We start from the raw sequence: 11,543 nt of genomic DNA on the forward strand, positions 1-11,543 counted from the left end.
TTTTCCCCACAGGAATACTCTATCCATAAGAAAACATTAAAAACGATTGTCAAGTTGACATTGTCTTCAAAATAACCTGTTTCCCAGGTTTCATATAGTTGTGACTATTTTAGAATACATTGGAGAAAAATTAATTCGCTCCATCCAGTGGCCCATAATGGATTGGATGGTGCAGTATTTTGCATTGCATGGCTCCTAACCCATTTTCAGGGAAGGTCCTGGGCACCAAGAAGGCTAGAAGCCAACATTTAGTACTTCTGTCTCAGCTTACACTTGCAGGGTCCGCTATCCTCTCATCTTCTAATAATCATTCTCATAAAACAAGCCTACAACTGCCTTTTGTTATTTCTAATTCTCATTGTTTTTGAAACACTCACAGTGCATTTTGAGTTAAACTGCCTTTATGAAACTGTATGGCAAAGCCTCAGCACAGTCATGCCTTTTGTAGAAGGTTCACACCATCCCTTTCCCCTTGTCACCAATATACTCATGAGTTAATAGGCACCCAAGAATCAGAATGCTTTCTGAAGTTACATGTGAGTTTGCTGAAAAGGTGGAATTTCAAGACCTCTGGGAATGATGAATAAGAAAGTACGAGTCATGCAGTTTATGGTGAGGGGATCTTACAGGGTTAGGTGGGGACAAAGGTGAGAACCTCTTCCCTTTCCACACATGGCCAACTTTGTGATTCTCTCTCTGCCCTTCATTTTTCATAGGGGGACTATAAGAAGAGACCAAAAAAAACAAAAAACAAAAAACAAAAAACAAACCCAGCTATGTTTTTGGGTATGGCAGAAATGGAAAAGCAAATCTAAAGTCCTTCAAAAGATGGTCTGAAACAAGTTCTTCCACACCACATCCCACTGCTGCCAGAAGACTGAAGGGGATGCTTAGGAGAACAGAGAATGTTCATATCACTTTGGCTGTGTGGAGACAGCAAAGAGAATTAGCAGATGGGAGGAGGGCTTCACATCATGATTCTTCACCAAGAATTTGGTGACTCAAAGATATAACATGAAAATCTTTCAGGCCATGTTTTTAATCTATTTACTCAAATGAATCCACATTCCTTTGAAACCAGTGAGTCACAGTTGCTGGCTGAAGTCATAGGGAAACTGAGGCGTGGGTATAGATGACATAAGCAAAGAAACCCCACACATAAGGAGTTGTATAAAGTTCCTTCTTTAAAGTTTTATTGCTACTTCACAAATTCAACCTAACTCAGCATACACAGGGATATAGGGTACCTATAGGGTCTCAATCAAATTGAGAGTTCAAATATTGGGATTAAAATTCTACCTCTGTTAATTTCTTTTTTTAGAAAAGATTTAATTTATTTGAGAGAGACAGAGACAGAGACAGAGCGTGCATGAGAGAACATACAAGCAGGGTGGAGGGGCAGTGGGAGAAGCAGGTTCCCCAGTGAGCAGGAAGCCTGATGACGTGGGGGCGGAGGGGTTGGGAGCCTTGATCCCAGGATTCTTGGATCGTGACGTGAACCGAAGGTGCACACTTAACCGACTGAGCCACCCAGGCACTCCACTCTGTTGATTTCAAACTGGATGACCTTCTTCAAGGGGTCTGAGCTCTCTGAGCCTCAGTTTCCTCAACCATAAATTAGAGAGAAATTGTGGGAGTTAGTTGGGGATCAAATAATGTCAGATGAAAGCACTGTGAGGTTGTTTAATAACTGTAAAAGACAATTGCAGGGACATTATCAGTGCTACTCCTCAGAGGTCTGTTCTCTCGAAGGAAAAAACCAGGGAGTCCTTGCATTGATTTTTTTTAAATTTTTTTTTTCATTTATTTATTTTCAGCATAACAGTATCATTATTTTTTCACCACACCCAGTGCTCCATGTAATCTGTGCCCTCTATAATACCCACCACCTGGTATCCCGACCTCCCACCCCCCGCCACTTCAAACCCCTCAGATTGTTTTTCAAAGTCCATAGTCTCTCATGATTCACCTCCCCTTCTAATTTACCCCAACACCCTTCTCTCTAACTCCCCATGTCCTCTATGTTTTTTGTTATGCTCCACAAATAAGTGAAACCATATGATAATTGACTCTCTCTGTTTGACTTATTTCACTCAGCATAATCTTTTCCAGTCCCATCCATGTTGCTACAAAAGTTGGGTATTTATCCTTTCTGATGGAGGCATAATACTCCATAATGTATATGGACCACATCTTCCTTATCCATTCATCCATTGAAGGGCATGTTGGTTCTTTCCATAGTTTGGCGACCGTGGCCATTGCTGTTATAAACATTGGGGTACAGATAGCTCTTCTTTTCACGACATCTGTATCTTTGGGGTAAATACCTAGGAGTGCAATTGCAGGGTCATAGGGGAGTTCTATTTTTAATTTCTTGAGGAATCTCCACACTGTTCTCCAAAGAGGCTGCGCCAACTTGCATTCCCACCAACAGTGGAAGAGGGTTCCCCTTTCTCCGCATCCTCTCCAACACATATTGTTTCCTGTTTTGTTAATTTTGGCCATTCTAACTGGTGTAAGGTGATATCTCAATGTGGTTTTAATTTGAATCTCCCTGAGGGCTAGTGATGATGAACATTTTTTCATGTGTCTGATAGCCATTTGTATGTCTCGATTGGAGAAGTGTCTGTTCATACCTTCTGCCCATTTTTTGATATGTTTGCCTGTTTCGTGTGTATTGAGTTTGAGGAGTTCATTATAGATTCTGGATATCAACCTTTTGTGTGTACTGTCATTTGCAAATATCTTCTCCCATTCTGTGGGTTGCCTCTTTGTTTTTTTGACTGTTTCCTTTGCTGTGCAGAAGTAAATACAGAAAGGGAAATTAGAGAATAGATTCCATTTACTATAGCACCAAGAACCATAAGATACCTGGGAATAAACCTAACCAAAGAGGTAAAGGATCTGTACTCGAGGAACTACAGAACACTTATGAAAGAAAATGAAGAAGACACAAAAAGATGGAAGACCATTCCATGCTCTTGGATCAGAAGAATAAACATTGTTAAAATGTCTATACTGCAAAGAGCAATCTATACTTTTAATGCCATTCTGATCAAAATCCCACCGGTATTTTTCAAAGAGCTGGAGCAAATAATCCAAAAATTTGTATGGAATCAGAAGAGACCCCGAATCGCTAAGGAAATGTTGAAAAACAAAATAAAACTGGGGGCATCATGTTACCTGATTTCAAGCTTTACTACAAAGCTGTGATCACCAAGACAGCATGGTACTGGCATAAAAACAGACACATAGACCAGTGGAACAGAGTAGAGAGCCCAGATATGGATCCTCAACTCTATGGTCAAATAATCTTTGACAAAACAGGAAAAAATATACAGTAGAAAAAAGTCTCTTCAATAAATGGTGCTGGGAAAACTGGGCAGCTATATGTAGAAGAATGAAACTCGACCATTCTCTTACACCATACACAAAGATAAACTCAAAATGGATAAAAGACCTCAATGTGAGACAGGAATCCATCAGAATCCTAGAGGAGAACATAGCCAGTAATCTCTTCGATATCAGCCACAGCAACTTCTTTCAAGATATGTCTCCAAAGGCAAAGGAAACAAAAGCAAAGATGAACTTTTGGGACTTCATCAAAATCAAAAGCTTCTGCACAGCAAAGGAAACAGTCAAAAAAACAAAGAGGCAACCCACAGAATGGGAGAAGATATTTGCAAATGACAGTACACACAAAAGGTTGATATCCAGGATCTATAATGAACTCCTCAAACTCAACACACACAAAACAGACAATCATATCAAAAAATGGGCAGAAGATATGGACAGACTCTTCTCCAATCCAGACATACAAATGGCTATCAGACACATGAAAAAATGCTCATCATCACTTGCATTGATTTTTAAAATTTAAAACATCTAATTGTGAAATCTTGAACAAACAGAAGCTTTTCCACTCTTTTAATTGAAAACATTGCTAAAATGTTCACTTGGCCCATTTTCTTGCTTATTAAGTAGCACATAAAAGAAGAACAAAGTCTTGCTTTCAGCACCTTCAGAAGTCCCAGCATTACCAACAGGAACTAGAAATGTGAATGTGGAATGGGATTTCACAGGGAAGGAAGCATAAAAGAAACTGAGGCCCAGAGAGTTGGGGGCATATCCTCTAGTTCACCAGCATTTCTGCAGCAGAGCCCAGGCCTGCTAGGACTGTGCTGAGTGCCTCCTACCCTCCAACCTGCTCCTTGGCAGTCTTCTGACACTCCAGGATGGCAGCTCGTTCTTCCATTTGCTCAGGTCCAAGCCTCTGGGGTATTTCTTGACTCCTTTCCTTCTACCCTCCATATCCTTATACCTTCTACATCTACTCCATCAGCAAATCTCATGGGCTTTTACCATCATGTTATCCGAGAATCCCCTTGCTCTTCATCATGTCCCTGCTGCCACTCCAGTCCAAGGAGCTTTCATTTCCCCACAGATTACATCAGAAGCCTTCTTGCTTCTGTACCCATTTCAACGTGGCAGCCAAGGGGAGCCTTTTAAAGTCAGTCAGGCCATGTTACTCCTCTGTTCAGACTCCCCGGTGGCTTTCCACTTCACCCAGAATAGTCCTCATGGTGATCTATAAGCTCCTATATATTGTGATTCCTCATTTTCTCTGCCTCATCAAAATATTCTTCTTTTATTCTTTGCTTATCTTGTCATTGATCCTTAAACATGCCAGGTATTCTCTTGCCTCAGGTCCTTTGCACTTGCTGTTATAGTTCTTGGAGTGCTCTTCCCTCAGACACCTGCAAGACTAGCTCCCTCATGTCTTTTTGGTCTATATTTAAATGTCACTTTCTCAATGAAAAGTGGCCTTTCCCGGCCATCCTGCATAAACTTCCTTTCTAGGCCCACTCCCAACTTTCTATAACTAATTTTTGCTTTATTTTTCTATTAGCATTTATTATTATCTATCTGTTGTCTTATATTATCTATACTTATTGTTTTATTTTTCCTTCCCTACCAGAATGTGTGCTTCATGAGGATAGGGAGGTTATATTTTGTCTAGAGCAGTGTCTAGCATGAAGTAAGAATTTAATAAATAATTGAATATGTGAATGAAGTGTCCTCAAGAAAACCCTGACCACAGTAGTTTAAACAGGGAGTAGAAATCTTACACAATTAAATGCTTCAGTTAGGCAGACTAGTGTTCAATAACAATGTCATCAGGAGCCCAGCTTCCTTCCATCTTTTCATTTCACCATCCTTAACTCATAGGTCTTCGTTTGCAAACTTTGCTTCATGGTTGCAAAATGGTTGCTGTATCACCAGACAATACATTATATTTCTAAAGCAGAAAGAAAATGGAGAGGAAAATAAGAAATGGCACCATTAGGAAAGCAAAATCTCTCCGAGAAACCCTAACCTTATTATCATGAACCAGAATGTTGTTACATGGCCATCCCTCACTGCAACACCAAATAAAAACTGGAGTTTTGTTAGGAAGAAAGGGGCAATTAGAGAGTGAGGTTGCAGGGCAGGCAGCTCGCAACATTTGCCATAGAGCTTAAGTCATTGACACCCTTCAACACCAGCTCAGGCTTTTCTGCTTGGCAAGCTTGGAAGGGGGCTGATGAGACTTCAAGGCAAAGCAGGAGGATGTGGAGGAAGACTTAGAGCAGACTGTTGCTGGAGAAAACAAAACAAAACAAAACAAAAACAAAAACAAGAAAACTTCAGTCCTAATCTGAGAGAGGAGCGATGGAGAGTAACACTGGGGATAGAGTATTATGCCTCCATCAGAAAGGATGAATACCCAACTTTTGTAGCAACATGGACGGGACTGGAAGAGATTATGCTGAGTGAAATAAGTCAAGCAGAGAGAGTCAATTATCATATGGTTTCACTTATTTGTGGAGCATAACAAATAGCATGGAGGACATGGGGACTTAGAGTGGAGAAGGGAGTTGGGGGAAATTGGAAGGGGAGGTGAACCATGAGAGACTATGGACTCTGAAAAACAATCTGAGGGTTTTGAAGGGACGGGGGGTGGGAGGTTGGGGTACCAGGTGGTGGGTATTATAGAGGGCACGGATTGCATGGAGCACGGGGTGTGGTGCAAAAATAATGAATACTGTTATGCTGGAAATAAAAAAAAAAAAAAGTCAATTTTAGTAACTACCTTAATTTAAAAAAAAAAAAAACACTTCAGCAGCCATGTTCCCAGCTTGGAGATTAAGTTAATGAGAGATGATAATAGAAATGTACAGAAGCAAAGAGATGCATGCAATTGAGGGAGGAAGTTCCAGTAGCCTTCAGACCCCTGTTTCCAGATATTATGGAGGCCTTATTACAAGGTTTTCTGACTGTGGTGATGCTGTTTCCTTTATTGCATGTCTTGATGTAAATGAGAGACATGTGAATTTAGCCCTGGCTCACTGTCCCATCTAAATTAGTGGTTCTCAACAAGGAAGATCTTAACTGTGTGCACCTCTCTACTTGCCTCCACTGCAATTGCACAGAGAGGACATGTGGAATCTCCAGCTCAAACCCTCTACTTTTCCCCTAGGCCATGAATATTTTTAAACATCTTTCCAGGTGATTCTGATGCCCTCCTGAACCCCCCTTGAAGAGTGGTGTCCCTTTGTTCTAAATCTTGTTGCAGAGGAGCAAGGTAATCTGTGTGAAGAGCTGAATGGTGTCACTGTCCCGGAAGAAATGCAGATCCCTCTGCAATGAGCTAAATAGAAAGCAGGTGCCATTCTGTCTGATCTTCTTCCTATCATGACCAACAATGCATAGTGGAAGAAGGCAAGGAAAGCAAGGGAGAGAGGTCTGTTCTATTCCTTTTTCTCAGAAAGCCAGTGCTAGGAACCTGGGCTGTGGCTCACTTACAGTGTAACTGTTCACCCCTACGTCACCCCCCAGTCACCATTCTGAATGGCCAGGAGAGAGCAATGGGTCTGATCTCTTCAGTGCTGTGGTAAGAAAGGCCACAGGCCTTCTGCAGAGAAAGAGATGTCTGTGTTATGTGTCTACAATAATTATAACAATAGGAAGCACAGAGAACCCCAAGCTCCTTCCCCGCAGTGTTCCAACAATGCTGTGGATGGAAAATAGAAACCCAATTTCTCCACGACCTCAGAGGCCACTGCCAAGGCTGCCCTGGGAAAGTTCTTGTCTTGCAACTGTGAGCCTGTTGTGGCCGAGAGAAACCCAGTGTGTGTTGGTTGGCAAAAAGTGGGGAAAGTGGGAACCTACATGCTATGATTTAAAAAAAAAGAAAACACTCTAACATCTAGAAAACTTGAGAAGGATCTCAAACCCTGTCACGAAAGGGATAGTAGAAAGTTCTAGAAGTTTAACTTGAGTGAAAAAATTTGGGCATCTGATAGGGGATTTCAAGTATTTGAAAGAAAATTCTTCACATACCAGCAGGAAGAGCAAGGAAGAAGTTGCAAAATGTTGTATAATATTTTCCTGGGGTTTGTTTGTTTGTTTGTTTTTGTTGTTTTTAATCAGTAAGAGATAAACAATGGAGCAGGCTACTGCTGTAGATAGTGAGCTCCCTGTCTCTGGATGTATGCAGGCAAAGACTGGTCATCTACCAGGGATGTAGCTGAGTAGACTTCTCAGTGGGTGGAAGTGTAAACTAGGGTGGCCTCCCCCAACTGTGGGAGTCCTGAGACCCATAATGTTCCCTTCCCCCATATAACTCTGTACCTCAGTGTTCACCAGTATTCTCTCTCTCTTAAATTACTCTTGAAGGAGAAAACACCAATAATTCTCACTGAAGTATTAATGCCTCAAAAGGTTTTCTCTTCCGACAGTGGCCGTGTCTTGGCTGGGCTTCAAATCAGTCAATTCCTCCAGATTATCTAGCAGCCTCAGTAAAGCCAGTGTGGTTACTGTGTAGGCCAGCTTTCAGACAAATTTGCTAGCTCTTAGAAAATAGATTTCCAAGGCCTCTGATGTGATACTGAGTCAGCAGGTCAGGGGTAGGGTTACAAAACTGTTTCCAGGTGATTCTGATGTTTAGTCAGATTTAGGAACACTTTACTAAGGTTTGTCTCAACCAATCTCCAAGAATCAACAGGAAAGGATTATTTTGACCTTAATCTATCAAGCTTATAGATTCCTATAGGATGCCCTTATTCTGATCCATGTATTTAACTTTCCCCAGAGAGCTGTCTATGTCTTCTGCTCCAACAAGTCCTAGACCCACTGACATCTTAGCTTTGTTGTGGTCTCTCTAATGGCTGGCACTCTTCCATCCCAACCACACTCCTCTCCCTAGTTCCCCAGCAAGGCTGTATCTTTTTAGAGTACTCGTTCCAACAGGTATTCTGACCCCAATAAGGATGGTTATAGTTTTTCAATTATTTATAGACAATGTTTTCCAAGGATTTTAACCTGATGTACATACTTCACTGTGCGGTCCTGGTTTGTTTGAGTGTCTTCCCTTCTGACTCTGTCACCTCTACTTCCTTAAAGTCTAGGGATGTATCTTCATCTTGGATTCTTGCATTAGCACAAAATGAGGCACAAACCATGTACTCAGTATTTGGGGAAGAAAGGTAGGGAGGAGGGAAGACGGGAAGGAAGGATATGCTTCTCCCAAAGTTTATGTCTAGTTTCAACAAAGATTGCATGAGTCTTATGCAAAAATGTAAGCATCAGACACAGTTTGGAGTAGGGCTGTATATGTGTGTGTGAAATGTACAGGGAGTGGGGACTCTGAGTGTTACTAATTTTTTCTGTATCTCATCAAAATCATAAGGCATCATGCTGAGAGCACAGCTCACCACTCTTGCCTGCCCTCAGCCTCTCCTAACACAAGTTTTTGAATTTTTATACTGGTTCCTCATGAAGATAGCTAGCTATACTGACTGGGAGTTTTCTAAAGTCATTTGCTGATACTTTTTTTTTTTTTTTAAGCAAAACCATGAGTACCTTGAGACAAATACATTATGGAGACAACTGTCATCACCACCACATGTGGTATTATTTACTCACGTCAGGTTGAATGATTAATGTGGAAAAGTGGCTGGGCAGCTAATAAGATTGGGGGCTATATAGGACAATTTCTGTGTGATTTTAAACAATGCCCACACTGTCCATGGCAAGTCACAGAAACATGAATAGTTGGCACTGCTGCCTCCTCTCTCTGCTGACTCCCTTTCTCAGCTGGGTCCTCCCCCCCAGACCCAAGACCCCCAGAGACTCCACATTTTCCATCTGCAGCCAAAGAAGAGAAAGCAGGGACCCTTTTAATTTCAGCAGTCTGCGGGTTGTGAGTGGTGGCAGCCATCTGGCTGATGTCACTGGTGACTCCACAGACATCCAGAGGACAGACGAGACTCATGGGGTTCTGTGAGAGACTCTAGGATTATTGGCCAGTCTTTGCCTCTTTTGACGAGTGGCTATATAGACAATATTAAAAAACCAATTGATGATTCATTTTTCAGAGAAACATTTCTGAAAAGGAAAAGTTTGAAGAGCAACATGCTACAAATAAGTGAGGGATTTGTTCTGTAGGCTTGCTAGGTCTATAAATACCTAGAATCCTGCTTATTAAGTATTCGTTTGATGCATGTCTCCAGGTAATAAGAATTTTCTGTGTTCTTTGTGGAAAGACTGGGAGACCACATGATAAAACAGTTTATCAGGATCCATCTCTACTACTACTCCTGATTATCATTATTTCCATTTTATTGAAAGCTTAGTATTGAGAGCATGCTAGAACCATACTAAATGCCTTTAATACATTTCCCTTGATTAAGTCTCAAAGTTGATGAGGAAACTGAGGACTGGGGTATTGAGATAAGCTGCTCAAGGTCATGCAGTTGTAGGCAACCAGTTGGGACTAGAATCTTGGGCTGTCTGACTCCAACATCTGAGTTCCTCACACATCTGCATGGGGGTCATCTACGTCATCCCATTCCTTTGGTTTTGTGGTATGTGTCAGAGGATGGGGATTAGTGTTACAAGAGGAAAGGAGAGGAAGTGGCAGAGTTCCTCCCCCCTCACTCCCCAGTTTCAGACATGGTCCATGAGCAGGCACACGGGTGGGAGGTGAGGGTACTGGGGTGGGGAGAGCGGTGTTAGGCAAGCTGGCAACCAAACAGAGGAGGTAATGAAGACAAACATGGTTTTCTCCTTCTGGATTACAAGCCATTGTGTCAGTCTTAGCAACTTTGGTGAGGAGTATTCTTTTCCATCATGTCATCTCAGCTTTGAGGCAAGAGTTGTCTAGCATCTTGTAAGATACAAGGTAGATCTAGCAAAAACTGAAAACTGTGAATATCTCTTAGGAACATCATTAGCGGCTCCAACTCTTCTTGAGAAGTTTCTTAACACTGTAAAAGGGATCTCATGTAAACTGGAGGCATACAGTACACACACTTGGCTGTGGCTCTCCTCTGCTTGGGGTCCTCAGTTCTGATATGGTGTTCAGATGGGTGTCCAGGTTCTTATCAGATGCTCAGGAACATGATGAGAGGCTGTCTAGGAAGTGCCAACACCACCAGCTCTTGTGTGTGATTTGTAATACTAATATCAGACAAGACCTGAAGTCAGATTCAGAAGTCTATTTCCTGTTGTATGAAAAAGCCACATTGTTCATGCCAACAGACAGTAGGAAACAAAAGGACTATCCTTCAGCCTGACAAGCTTCATAAAAATATCCAAGCAGAGATACAAAAGAAAACTAGAGTGGAGTAACAATGTTCAATCTAAACATTTGATCTCTTTATAATGTGGGACATGAATTCCTGTTATTAATTTGCTTTGTTTTGGAGTGTGTTCTTTTTTTATTCCTATTTTCTTCCTGTTTTGACTTTTGATCCAGCGTTAGCCATATTCAACTCTGAATAATCTTATCCTACCATTGTGTTGATGTTTTCCTATCTTCATCCTGCTTTAGAGAACAGATACGGGACTATGTATACCTCACAAAAAGAAAAATTATTTTTTAATTCTTCCTCTTCACTAAATGTCTAGCTAGAGCTACCTGAGTCAACCTACAGTCTTTTGATGTCACCTCACTTAATGACAGTCCCAAATGACAGGGTTTAGAGAGTAAGTGATAGAAGCAAAAGCATCCACTGGACACTCCAAAGGACCAGCCATAACATCAGTTGAGCCAGCTGCCCAGACTGTCTACTTTTGGCAAAACTTTTGGCAAGATTGTAATTACTGTGACTTTATCTGTTAATGAAAATAAATGATCCCTTTTGATTGACAGTAGAGTCCTTTCAAACTATGCAACGGTATTTTGTACCCATGATCTGGGTGCAGAGTTTCTCAAAAGATGTTCCCAGAAGAAAATCCTCCAAAGTGCTTATCAAAATGCAGATTCCTGGTTCCCACTCTAAACCTACTCAGTAAGACCCTCTGGAGGTGGACCCAGGGATATGCATTAAAAGAAATACACCCTGGGGGTGCCTGGGTGGCTCAGTGGGTTAAGCTGCTGCCTTCGGCTCAGGTCATGATCTCGGGGTCCTGGGATTGAGCCCCACGTTGGGCTCTCTGCTCTGCGGGAAGCCTGCTTCCTCCTCTCTGCCTGCCTCTCTACCTACTTGTGATCTCTG

This window comes from Mustela erminea, chromosome 15, assembly GCF_009829155.1.
Source record: "Mustela erminea isolate mMusErm1 chromosome 15, mMusErm1.Pri, whole genome shotgun sequence".
Classification (NCBI taxonomy): domain Eukaryota; kingdom Metazoa; phylum Chordata; class Mammalia; order Carnivora; family Mustelidae; genus Mustela; species Mustela erminea.